We start from the raw sequence: 12,525 nt of genomic DNA, 5'->3' as shown, positions 1-12,525 counted from the left end.
GGTCATTCAACTTGTTAAGGATCTGTTCGCCGTAACATTTCCACAATGGTTACATCCTAATGATTCGTTTACATGTGTGATCTGGTTGATATTTTATGTATAAGCACACATTCTATTCAAGGCCTTTTATTCTATTAACCTGTCCTGTCTTTATTAGATCCTTTCCAAGTGAATTCCCATATGGCTTAGCCTTTGATAAATATGCTTTTAGGTCTATCTAATTAATGCATTCCGCTGTGATTTTCCTCACTTGTCACCCACTCTTTAACCTCACAGCGCTGAGAACAGACTTTTCCTACTCAAATTAAAGGTCCACTGAGACGCTGTACATGTGTGAGCTAATGATGTAGTGTGCTGTGCAACCTCATATCTTCTTATCTTGAGGGCCTTGTTGAAATGTTTTGAGTAGAAATGAATAATATGACCTCACAATTATTGAGTGTGGATATATTTCAAGCATACATGTTTAGTTTATTGTGTCTGTTCTTAACACTTTGTCATGGATTCAGAGCTTTTTTAATAGCAGTGTGGTTTTGTTACAATACATTAAGCAGATTTGCGTTTTACAGCAGATATGTCTGTTGGACACAATACAAAGAAACAAATCGTGAAGCTGCAAAGCCTGGTGTTGAGACAGCATTCCTGAAGGCACACATGAGGATATGCTTCCACTATAGCTAACTCTACTATATTTCCAAATTAATTAAGGCAATTCAGCATTTTTAAATGTACTACTCGATTTTTCCTTTTTTACTCCTGGCATAAGTGCAGTTTCCAGCCATGTGACTGAGGGACCGTTTTCAAGTATAATGAATGAGATAAGGTTTGTAATAAGCACAGACTCTCACTATTTTCTTAACTGCAGCTGAATCAGAGAAAAGCCAGTGGTTCTTTGTTACTGAACAATATTTTGCATTATGTGTAACATGTTAGATTTATTATAAACAATGATGCAAGGCGTTTTGTACGATTTTCACTCTAAAGTTTTTTCATATTAATCAGAATACTGGCAGCAGTATTTTAGTTTTTGACTATTATCTTGTATTCTAGATCTCTAATTTATTTTAACAGTAGAAACTGGCAGCATGGTCTCCATTAGCTTATACTTAAATGTTTTTCCACAATGTGTTCAGTTTAAATGTATTCTTAAATTAAAAACTTCTGAAATACTATTTGTGTATTTTATTGAAATGTTTACTAGTGGCAGCAGGGTATCCAGTCCAATATTTCATTTTTATGAAGTGACAACCTCTTGTGTTAAAAAGTGAAGCCAATGCAGATGAAAAAGTAAGTTCCTCGAGCATCCAACTGCGGCTGATTCCAAAAGCAGAAAAAAACCCTTGACATCCATGTTAATGTGCCAATTGTACAGCAAAATGTAACTTATTTACTGCCTTGAACAAATTGTTCTAAATTGCTAATTTCTTTATTTGTACAGGGGTGACATTTTTTAATGATTCATGTGTTCTGAAGAAATAAAGACAAAGAGTTATGCAAATATTTGCATATTTCAGGGTGTAACTGATCTGGCTGACAGGCAGGCACGATGTAGCTGTTTGCCAGGAGGCTTAAGGCCACCCTCAGCACCACCTCTTTGTCTGTTTCTGGGCTGACCAAAAGTTAGACCAATTGAGCATTTCTGAAATTGGCAACCACCATTGTTTGGCTTTAGAAGCCCCTCTCCAGAAATCATGGTTGATGTCACTGAGACTATGTCCATGTTTTATCCAGTCTATGATTTTGGGTTTTGTCAATTTAACCCCCATCCCATGGACAAAGTGATACCTACCTATTTTCTTTACTTATATTGTCTCTTACATTACATATGAAGTGTGTTTTAACTTTTATTTATTTATTTATTTATTCATGGAACAGAACATCTCACCTTTCCTTCTTTAAACAGTCAAAATATCACTCACTGTGGATCTTTACAGTGGAAGATGTACAATGCATTTGTATGTTATATAGAGACACAAATATAGACTCAATCTGTCCCATAAACATCTAAAAAATCCTCACAGGAGCTTTAGCGTTTGAATTTCATCTAAAGAACAATACAGTTTAGTCCCCTATTTAAATGAAGGGTAACTGTGGAAGTATTGATTATACAGAGTTACAGTGGATTAAGTTCAGTGAGTAATCTTTCCTTGTAGTGTAAATGTAGCAAACTGGTTGAAAAGGATAATGGATTTAAAAAGTTAGCATAGGATTTGTTGTCTGTTTCCTGGGCAACAAGGCCCCATGGCTGTCTGCCTGGTGCTGAAGCAGAGTCTTTACAAATAGTAAACACAGACTGTATACACATCCAGAGCAAAGGTTGTCAGGGAGAAACAGCTCAGATTCTTGGGTGGTCAGAGAGAGTGTTTAAATCACTAACAAATAAAACAAATAAAAGAAGCTTTTGAGTGAAAGCTTATCCAGAGAAAGCACAGAGACAGATTGTTTTAACACCTATATCCCCAACAAAGAATGAGACTTGTGGTTTTATGAAGTGTGCAGATTACTGCTGTCAGATACAGTATCTAAATAAGTCCATTAGTTAACAGCTTTAAAAATGTTAATGTCTTTTTTCTGACAACAGGAATTGTAGCAAAGTGTTGACTGAAGCCAAAGAGTTGAAACAATGACATTTAACCCTCCTGTTATGTTGCGGGTCAAATTGACCCTTTTAAAAGTCTATTTTAGGCAATATATGCTTCAAAACCAGCTAAATGCAGCATAAAAATCTGGGCAGCATGTGACAGAAGAGATTTATCATGTAAACTTATTGTATATATATTTAGGGCTTTCCAATGTACATTAAAAAAAGTTTTAACATGAATTTTAATGAAAACTAGTGAGTTATCCTCATTGAACCATGATCTGTGAGAATTAAAGAACACCATTGCACTAAATATTGATTTAAATGGTTAGTAATGGAGTTAAAAACTGGATTTAAAAAAAAAGTGTAATGGGACTTTTTGGGGGGTCTGACACTTTTGGATAATTGAACATGCCCCGGGTCAAAGTGACCCAGGAACATTCTTGCTGTTCCAGAGAAACAAACATAACAGGAGGGTTAAAGGGGGTTGATGATAATCTGTAACTAAAACCAGTATTTTCCGCAACACAGTTAGACTTACAAGCACAATTTGTACATGCAGATTAAAACTGAAGACATTTCTATTAATAGCACAACAGCTGTTCAATGTAATAATATTTTTAGAAGAGGTCATGTTATTTAAAGCAGTCAATAAATCTAACAGTTCAAAGTGATCATTGTATTTCTTCCTGTATTACAAAACCATTTTTCAATTGATTTTATGCTGACCAGTATTGAATTAAAGCCTACATAACAGCTTTTTTGATATGATAGCATCAGGTTCACTGAGGACACTTATTTAAAAGACCTGTACACAACTCATAACTCCAGAAAAGAGTTATAATATTATTTATGCAAAACAGAATTTTGACACTTCACTGAGCTTTCAAACAACCTTTGCTACATTCATTGTCAAAATGCCAAGAATCTTTCAGAATCAAAGATTGATCAACCCCTCAGCCAACGTGAAGCTCTTTGAAGCACCCTTTTAATTTACTGTGTCAGAAGAAGCCTACCGGTATCTGTCAGTACATGCAGCTTACATCCTGAGAGTGATGAGAAAAAGCAAAACTTATAATTACTCTTTCTGTCACTTTTTGATGATAAATGTTTAAGTTACCATCCACACAAAACAATAAATACATGTACAAAAGCTTCTATTTTTCCATCCCAACTTCAAGTGTTCTAAAGAATGTATTCACCATTACAGCCAAACAGTGTAACTACTAAAGTACTTTTCCTTGTCTTTTAAAGAGATGAAATATTTTCTCTGCTATGTAATTCTTCTCTCTGTATTTCGAGAGATACTGACCTAAAAAGGTTGATCAAAGACTGTTGGAACTCTACAGCCTGCAGCAACCAATAAATTGGTCCATTCGATGTTTTGCACTGACAAATTATTCTCCAGAGTGCTAACATTCTTGGTAGCAACTCAATTAGCAAGAGACAGATGTAGCAAGAATTCACATTTATGTTTTATAGACCTTTCAATATTTTATCATTCCACTGCTTGTTGGTACGGACCCTTTTATGTCACAGAAATGTTCACTATTTGCTAATTCTCACATAAAAAATGATAGTTGTTTTGGTGCGCACTGCAGATTTGTGGGGGGAAATGGCGCTCCCTTTAGGCTTTTACGCAATGTTGGGATGGCCTTGAGCATCCACATGCTTTCAAGTGGCAGTTAAAAGCCAATATTTCATATTATTGCTGAGGGGAGACTGATCCCGCTTACTGTCAATGTAAAGAGAAATGTCGACAAAGGAAAGTGGAAAAATCATACCTAGGAGAAAAATCACTTATTCATGTAATCCTTTGTGAAGTTTATATATTTAAACTTTAAGAGTTCAGTTTGTTTCAGTCTGCTATGTAAAGTGATAGTTGTCTTGCTGATAACAACAAAGAGGTAATTCTGTGTTTCTTAATAGTTCAAGCAAAATAAGTCATTATGATTACTTGTTTCATGTTCTATGCTTTAATTGTCTGCCAGTGTAGTGAAATAACTGCATTATGTTTTCTTTGAAAAAAACAACAACAATGGTTTGTCATATACCTGTCTTTGCACAAGGGATTAAAGACCGTCATTAATATGCGATGGACCTTCCTGTCTTTGTTGGGCATTTGATATTAACCCTTTGAAACACTAGTGACCTCTTTGCATGAAACCATATGGTTAACAGTGAGCGATCTCCCTACTGTTCAAGCATCATTTAACTCAGAAAGACACAAAACAGTGCTTCACTGCACTACTTAATAGAGATGGATAAAAGCAGGACTGAGTTCAGCTTAGTACACAGTCAGAAGAAATTTAGATTTAAACAAGCCATATTTTTTCCTCTATTTGTTACATTTATATCTGCATAGTGGACATGTATTCTTCAGTGAGTGTGTATGGTCACTGATTAGAGAGCATCAACAGCATAAAAATATGATTATACTCATGCTTTGAAAATCAAACATCAGGGATTACTGCCTTATGATACATCAACTGAATAGCAAGGTATGGCACACTTCTAAAACATCACTGCAGATACAAATAACAGCAGCAATTTTCTAAACATGCTGAGTGTTTGCACGTGTAGGCGGTGACAAAACACACGATGCTCTTTGTGTTATGCAAATATGAAATGGAGTCAGAGCACAACAGCTTTATAGTCTCACTGTACATTTGCTGAGAACATCTGAGAATACCAGACAGCATAATTAACTGCCAATGAAATGTTCCCCTGAGTCAGTCCTCTGCTTTATTAACAAAGTAATGCAGTTATTTTTAATTGGCCATTTCATTGTAAACCAAATTAGATAAAATGACATGGACACATTTAGAGGCAGATGGTGCATTGTTGTCTTTTTCCCCACCTTCATACAGACATGTATGATGAATAATTTCATTTTTTTCTCATGATATGAATAATATGATTACAACAGGTACTTTTTTTTTGATATCAATGTAATGTACGTATATTGTAGTATTAACATGGAGAAAACGATCTGCATTTAATTTATGCTGATCATATTCAGAATTTACATAACGACGTCTCTGTGACGCCAGTTAAGATGGCACAGAACTTTGGCATTTTGTGGCGTCATTTGGCAGGGCCTTATATCATTGTAAGTAAACCTACAAGAAATGGGAAATGATTTGCTTTGTCATAAAAAAAGTACTGTGGCCCTGAAGGACAAAATAACTTTACAAGAGATGAAACACTTTTACAAAGTTGGAGACATTTTCACATTTTATAAAAAAAAATTACATTAGCAAAACGCTTTTACCAAGGCCAAAACAAATTTACATTTAAGGCAAAAAAATTACAAAAGATGAAACACTTTAACAAAGTTGGAGACAAATTTACAAAAGATGAAACACTTTTACTGTTAAGTCTGACTCCTTTTAGCCTGACTCCTTTTAGCCTGAGACTATGTAGTCTGAGGCCGTTTCATCTGAATTCTGACACATGATGAAAGTTTTGCGGAAATAGACCGGAGCTTTTACGTAGACATGATGCTTTTTCATCTGAGGTCTGACACCTCACTCTGAGACCTGAGGATGTCCTAATGTAAGATGAGATTTTATTTTAGTCTAAGTATTTATATCATTGAGTCTTTAATGAAGTTTGAAAGACTTCTGTTTCATATATTGCACTGCCTCTGTAAGGTTGCTCAGGGTGATATGGTTTGAGTTTAAGTAAATGTGTCACAAGTTCAATGTGCTGTTGTCCGATGTTGTAGAAGGGTCATTAAAGGCATCGCGATGCACAGTAGAAGTTGTCCGGTGCTCTTTCATCCCCACAGCCCTGAAGTTTAATTAATTAAGTTTTTAAGTCAATGCTGTTGCAGTTTAACAGGTCTAAAGAGATTAAACAAGTTACAGCGTTACACTAATATGTAAACCATATCGCTCTGTTTGGTTTCTCTCCATCGAAACAAACGAAATGACTCTTCACACCATCACTTTTGGATCATATCCGGTATTTGGTACATTCACTTTCTGTAAAAATGAAATGTTAATTTGTTTCAGAAATGGTAAAAGGTTCCGTCGTTTGTAAAATTGTCTCCAACTTTGTAAAAGTGTTTTATCTTTTGTAAATTTGTTTTCTTAAATGTAAATTTGTTTTGGCCTTAGTATAAGTGTTATGCTGATGTATCTTTGTTTTATAAAATGTAAACATGTTTTCCAAAATGTAAATTTGTCTCCAACTTTGTAAAAGTGTTTCATCTTCTGTACATTTGTTTTGTCCTTCAGGGCTACCGTACTTAAAGAGAGGGGTAAAACCAAAACATAAGCTATGTCTACAATGAAAATCATAAATATAAATTATACTTAACTGTTTCTAGTCTAGAGTTATTAAAAGTGTAAAACACATTTCATTCAGTACAATAAGTTCGTGCAAATCAGCTGATTATCGCTCGCGCACTATGTTTTTCGTGTAGAGGAGAAGGCGCAGGGTACTGTGGTTGGCAATTCAAGTAATGACATACATAACTTGGTGGAGATGTCATGTTGCCAGTTAAGGATAGCCAAAGAAGCTGAGGGGGACTGTGAGGAGGAGGGCTGCCAGAACAAGCTGCGATAATAAGGTAAGTTAAGAGCTGAAAGTAGGCCCATATTGTGATGTCTGTCTCGGGCTAGATACAGCTACAACCAGTCCTGCTTTGGAGCCTGCTTTACTAAAACGTGTCTAACTCTAACCAGTGGTTGCTTTTTTCCTTCATACCTAAAGTATTCTCTAAATCTACAAATATGTGATGGTGATGAAGTGATGTTGTGCTTGTTGTTATAGAATTGTACTTGCATTTGTTTTGTTCAGTTAATGTAGCCTACCTAGTTAACTGTGCTTGTGTTTTACATTTAGTCACATGCATTTTCAATATTTTCCCACTGTGATTGATTTTTTTCTCTATTTATAATAATCGTTATTGACAGTTGTTTCCCTAATTCTTCCAATCACAATCCCCTACTGTATGAGACATGGGCGTTTCTAGTCTATTTTTTGGGGTTGCTGATGTACCTCTAAATTGAATCCCAGTACCCCTAAAATTTGAGAGATTTTTTTTTTTTTTTACTGTATGTCCTTTTTAACAAGCTGGAAAAGTTTTAAAACCATACTGTACTTGGTTGAAACGTAATATTTTAACAACAAAAATACAGCAGCTCCACTGCGTTTTACATGTTGTGCATTGCATTTCAAATAAAAGTCCAAAAAATAACTCCAATGTCTATTTTTGGTATTTTTGGTACTCACTATAGGGGTTGGTTTACTCCAGAAACATACATACTATTTATGTATATGTTGAAGAGCTGCTGTATCAAAATGGTTACCGTATGTTTCTTTTATGATTCCAATCCATTTCTCTTTTGCTGTGGCTCAGCATTTAACTAACCTTTATCAGATTTGATGGTTTAATCACAGACTTTCACAAAAAGTGTTATACTTTTCTTTCACAAATGTGGGGATGAAATTGCATTGAAATGCACAAAACAGTGAAGTTTATCTTGCCTGACTCAGCATCCCTAATCATCCGATCCTAGAATCGCCCCTGGTATGAGATATACCCAGGTGACCTTTTTATACTTTAAATATACACCTATGTGCTATAAGGTGTAGAGTGACTAGTTTATGAAGTATAATGGCATGGGTTACATTACAACATTTTATGTTTGAGTCATGACAGATCTTTTTGGTTAGTATTGAGACATGTACAGTATTTTATGCATTTTTCAGTAGTGTTGATGAAAACTCTAACATTTGAGTTTTAGGTATGATATTTTAATGTACTGTAGCTTCCTTCATGATTGGTCTCTCTTGAAAAAGAGAATTCTGATCTCACTGGGACTTCCTGGTTAAATAAAAAGATAAACAATTCGAAAGATCATGTTTTGTGTGCCATTCAAAACATTATCTACAGCTGCAAAAACGTTGCATTACTTATCACAGTTTGATACTAATAAATATTTATATCACAGTTTAAGTTACAGAAGCAGGATGTGACCTTTGTGGACATGTCTCAGCGTAGCTTGAGGAGACAACCAGGGTGTTGGTAAGTAGTTGTCAGGACATCAAGCAGTCCTTTATCATATTAAAAAATGGTAGCGACTCATTGGTAACTGAGCCTGTCTTTATGCTGGCAGAGATTTCAGACATGGTGTAGCACTTAGCAGCAGGGAGGCACCAGTGAACAACTACCTGGATAGCTTTCCTAACCACAGACCTCTCCCACAATGGATCATTAGCATTGTGCCAGAGATGGATGGCAACTTTCTGCACGACTTGCTGGCCCGCCGTGTACAAGCAGGGCCCAGGCTCTCCTCTGGTCCCTTGGCCTGCCTGCTGACCTGCTCCTGGGTCTTAGTTAACATTCAGGGGGCCCTGACCTGAAAAGCAGGCTTGGCAGCGGAACCAAGGTCCCATCCTCCCCAAAGAAATTAGAGGTGGTAATCTTTCAGGAACAACCTGCTAACCTTCCCAGACCATGTAAATGTAATAGATGCAGCTGATTGCCTTGCTTCTGTTTTGCAGCCCCTCTTGTGTTTCCCTGTCACTGGCCGCGGCAGGTTGTGTCCAATTTGTGTGTATTTGACAGCTCCGAAGAGACAAATGATGGCGAGGGCTAAGAGAAGGTTAGATTTAAACACAGCGCAGGTCAGTGGGGTAGGTGGCTGAATGCTAAATCATTGTCAGGGAAACTAATGATATGACATTATAAGACAACAGGGCACAGTACAAGATAAAGTGCAGGATGTCATGCTTATAATATAATCATCCAATGTCTCTTTCAACCTCACATTCATCTTGATTTTGCATAGACATTCACATATTCTTGTGATTACTGAATAGAAACACTGAAGAATCCTTTATGTTTCTTTTGTTTGGTAAAAAAAAAACCCTACCACATTATAGCTCCTGGCTACAATGATAAAGTGATGCCAGGAATAAAGTTACTATTTATAGCCTCATCCCTTCAATACTATTGGGACTATTTCAGCACCACCATAATTAAAGCACAAAATACACTGTGTTAAGCATTGGAAACAAATATTTAATTCCTTATGTCCAAGATCTGTTGCACCTGCTGTAGCAATTTCAAAAACACACAGGAAGTCTGTATAACAAACACAGAAAGAGCCTGGGAACCAAAGCACGAGTTGTGGCATCTTGACAAGTCTTTAAGTAATTCTTACAAGAACAAACACCCCAAGGCTCACTTGCTTCATTGCTTAAATCTAAACAGAGCATGTACAGCAGCACGGCTGAAATTAGATAAGAAGTGCCCACACTTTCAATAAGAAAAATTAAGGTTATAAAATGATGTCATCACTGAGAAAAATGAAGGCATATACTGTGCAGTCTTAAGGAAGCTACTCATATTTACATGAAATCCAACAGCTTAATTATATAATGATTTGGATTTTTTAACCTGCCATTTACTTTACAATTATGTTGACATTATATGATTACACACTGAAAATTGTATTTAGTTATTTAGTGTATGTCTGATTTTTTCACCACTACGATAAACCAGTGTGGCAGCAAATAATAACCATTAGTACAACCTTACTCCATGTAGCTGGAGGTTATGTGGACATGGAGTGTCCAGGAAGCTCAAGGACGGCGCACACTCCCAGATTAAACAACATTCACTCTCTGTCAAAACCCCAGCTCCCAAAACTGCCAAGCCAGAGGAAAATGAGCCCCCACACGACCCTCGCTGTGGATGACAGGATAAAACACAAGACAGTTGTGCCTAAAGGAGACCCAGGATAACGAAATAATCTTTAATCTCTGTCCCTTCAAGGCACTTTCAACACCTGTTATTCTTGATGGCAGTGTGAGAGAGGGCAGCTCGCAGATTCATTTTAAGCCGGGTAATTATTACACTAATTATTCACTTCGGTGTGGGGTGATTACCAGTCCTCGTTCAGGTGAATACTCGTCCGCTTGCACACCAGCTGAGGCCAGAGCAGCTCGGTGGAACAGTTGTTCCACTCCTTTTTCCCTTGCAGATATTTGACCTCTTGTCATGTTTGCAATCTGTACTTTGGGGGGTAGGGAGAAAAACAGCCAGAAACTTTTAATTGCTCAACAGAAACAGGAGTGAAAAGCACAGGTTTGGCCATCTGTTCAGCCCACACCGCCTCTTTAGCAGAGAAACTTCTTTTAAACAGGTTGTATTCCATCTACCGGCCTGTCTGATGGATCTATAGGGACTTTGGGGTTTCTCTCACAGAGTTGTTGCTATGCTGTTCTATGTAACTGTGAGACATTATTTCTCTTAAATTAATGAGAACCCATTGTAGTGCTGCTCCTTTCTCCCCCCTGCATCAATTATTGATGAATCAAGATATATTCTTTTCATTTAGTGGGATGCATTTGTAATCACAGCTTGGGGGCCTGAAAGCCTTTAAGACAAATATTTCTGCTCTTTGACTAGATTTAATTCAATTAGTAGAAATACAACATCAAATACTATGCCTCCATTAACAGACCCTTCATGTTCAAAATGAGTACCATGAATATTGCATTTGGGGTTATATGAAAACAGTTATTCTCTCACGTAGTGAAGATACAAAACACTACTGATAGGGTTCTGGCACTGGTTGATAAGATTTGACAGAAATTTACTGTAATGTTCATATAAATCACAGGCTGTTTTAATATTACAAGGGTCTTTGTAGGACCCATTCAAATAGATATAAAAAGTATGAGATGATAATACTTCACTAAAGGCAGTCAGTAGTAAAAGTGCATTTCACTTTTTAATTCTAGCTGGCATCATTTTATATCCCTATCAACCTTTGCTTTTCTAGTATTTTGTATTTAAAGTGTATGGTTGTTGTTTTCTTTAATAGTTGTGTTATCTCTGGAAAGAGCAAAATTAACAATCTATTAGTGCATCTCTCAACTCTTCCCCTGTAGACTGTGGCCCTCGTTTATGTCCTCCATGTAGTCCCAATGAAAAAGGTCAGAACAAAATAGTTGACGAATATTTACTTTCATCTTCTTTTTCAAATCCTGTAACTTGGATAATTAGTTTTGTATATTTTTGGCAAACATTTCAGAAATATGACCGAAATGTGTTAGTGTTTGGAAAAAAAATCACAGTTGTTGATTTGTTGTGCAAAACATTATTAACGAGCAACAACCTCCAATGTTTTAAAAATGAAGCCAATGCAGAAGTTCAATAAACTGTTGTTTCCCAAGTATCCACTTGAGACTGGCTGCAAAAGCAAAGGAAACCATATTAGAGCCTGTATTATACAGTATTATTATACATGTTTACAGCGTGGTACCAAAAAAAAGACCTTTACAGTCTACAGTTGTTACCGAAAGGTGTATTTGAGATTGCCTATGATAGGGATGTTCAGTAGTAACAAAATTTAAAGTCATATACGTAAACAGAAATTTCTATTCGGATTAATCAACCAGTCTAAAGGTAGTAAAAGTGTGAAAACAGTCAACATTGAGCACAATTTATTTAACACAGTCAAACACAAAATCAGACTCTGCAGGTTGAGTGTGTCCAACATTAGAAGAGCTTACATCACCAGCCTGTAGGTCTTATTTCATGTTAACATCCCCATGCCTGTGCTGGTTATGTATTACTTCATTCAAGTGGTCACATGCCAGTCTAACCAGACATAGCCTACATACTACTTTATCTCACATTTCTGAATCAAAATACTGCCAAACTGCGCCATGCTATGAGATGCCATCTGTCTTCTGTGCATGTTTACATCCAGGTAGTAGAGCATTATAGCATTATGGCAGTAGCCTCTAAACAGAGATACTGACAAGTGTGGGTGAAGGGGAATTTATTTTGGTTGATAAAACTTGAACATCCTTAAATCTTAAATCTTAAAAAAGCAATTTACTCATTGCAACAATTAATCTGACAGGAATTGTATAGAGTTTTTTATTAAAGAATATAAGCTTTGATTAAAGCT

The sequence above is a fragment of the Notolabrus celidotus genome, chromosome 6 (assembly GCF_009762535.1).
Source record: "Notolabrus celidotus isolate fNotCel1 chromosome 6, fNotCel1.pri, whole genome shotgun sequence".
NCBI classification, from domain to species: domain Eukaryota; kingdom Metazoa; phylum Chordata; class Actinopteri; order Labriformes; family Labridae; genus Notolabrus; species Notolabrus celidotus.
This window is presented reverse-complemented; position numbering follows the sequence as displayed.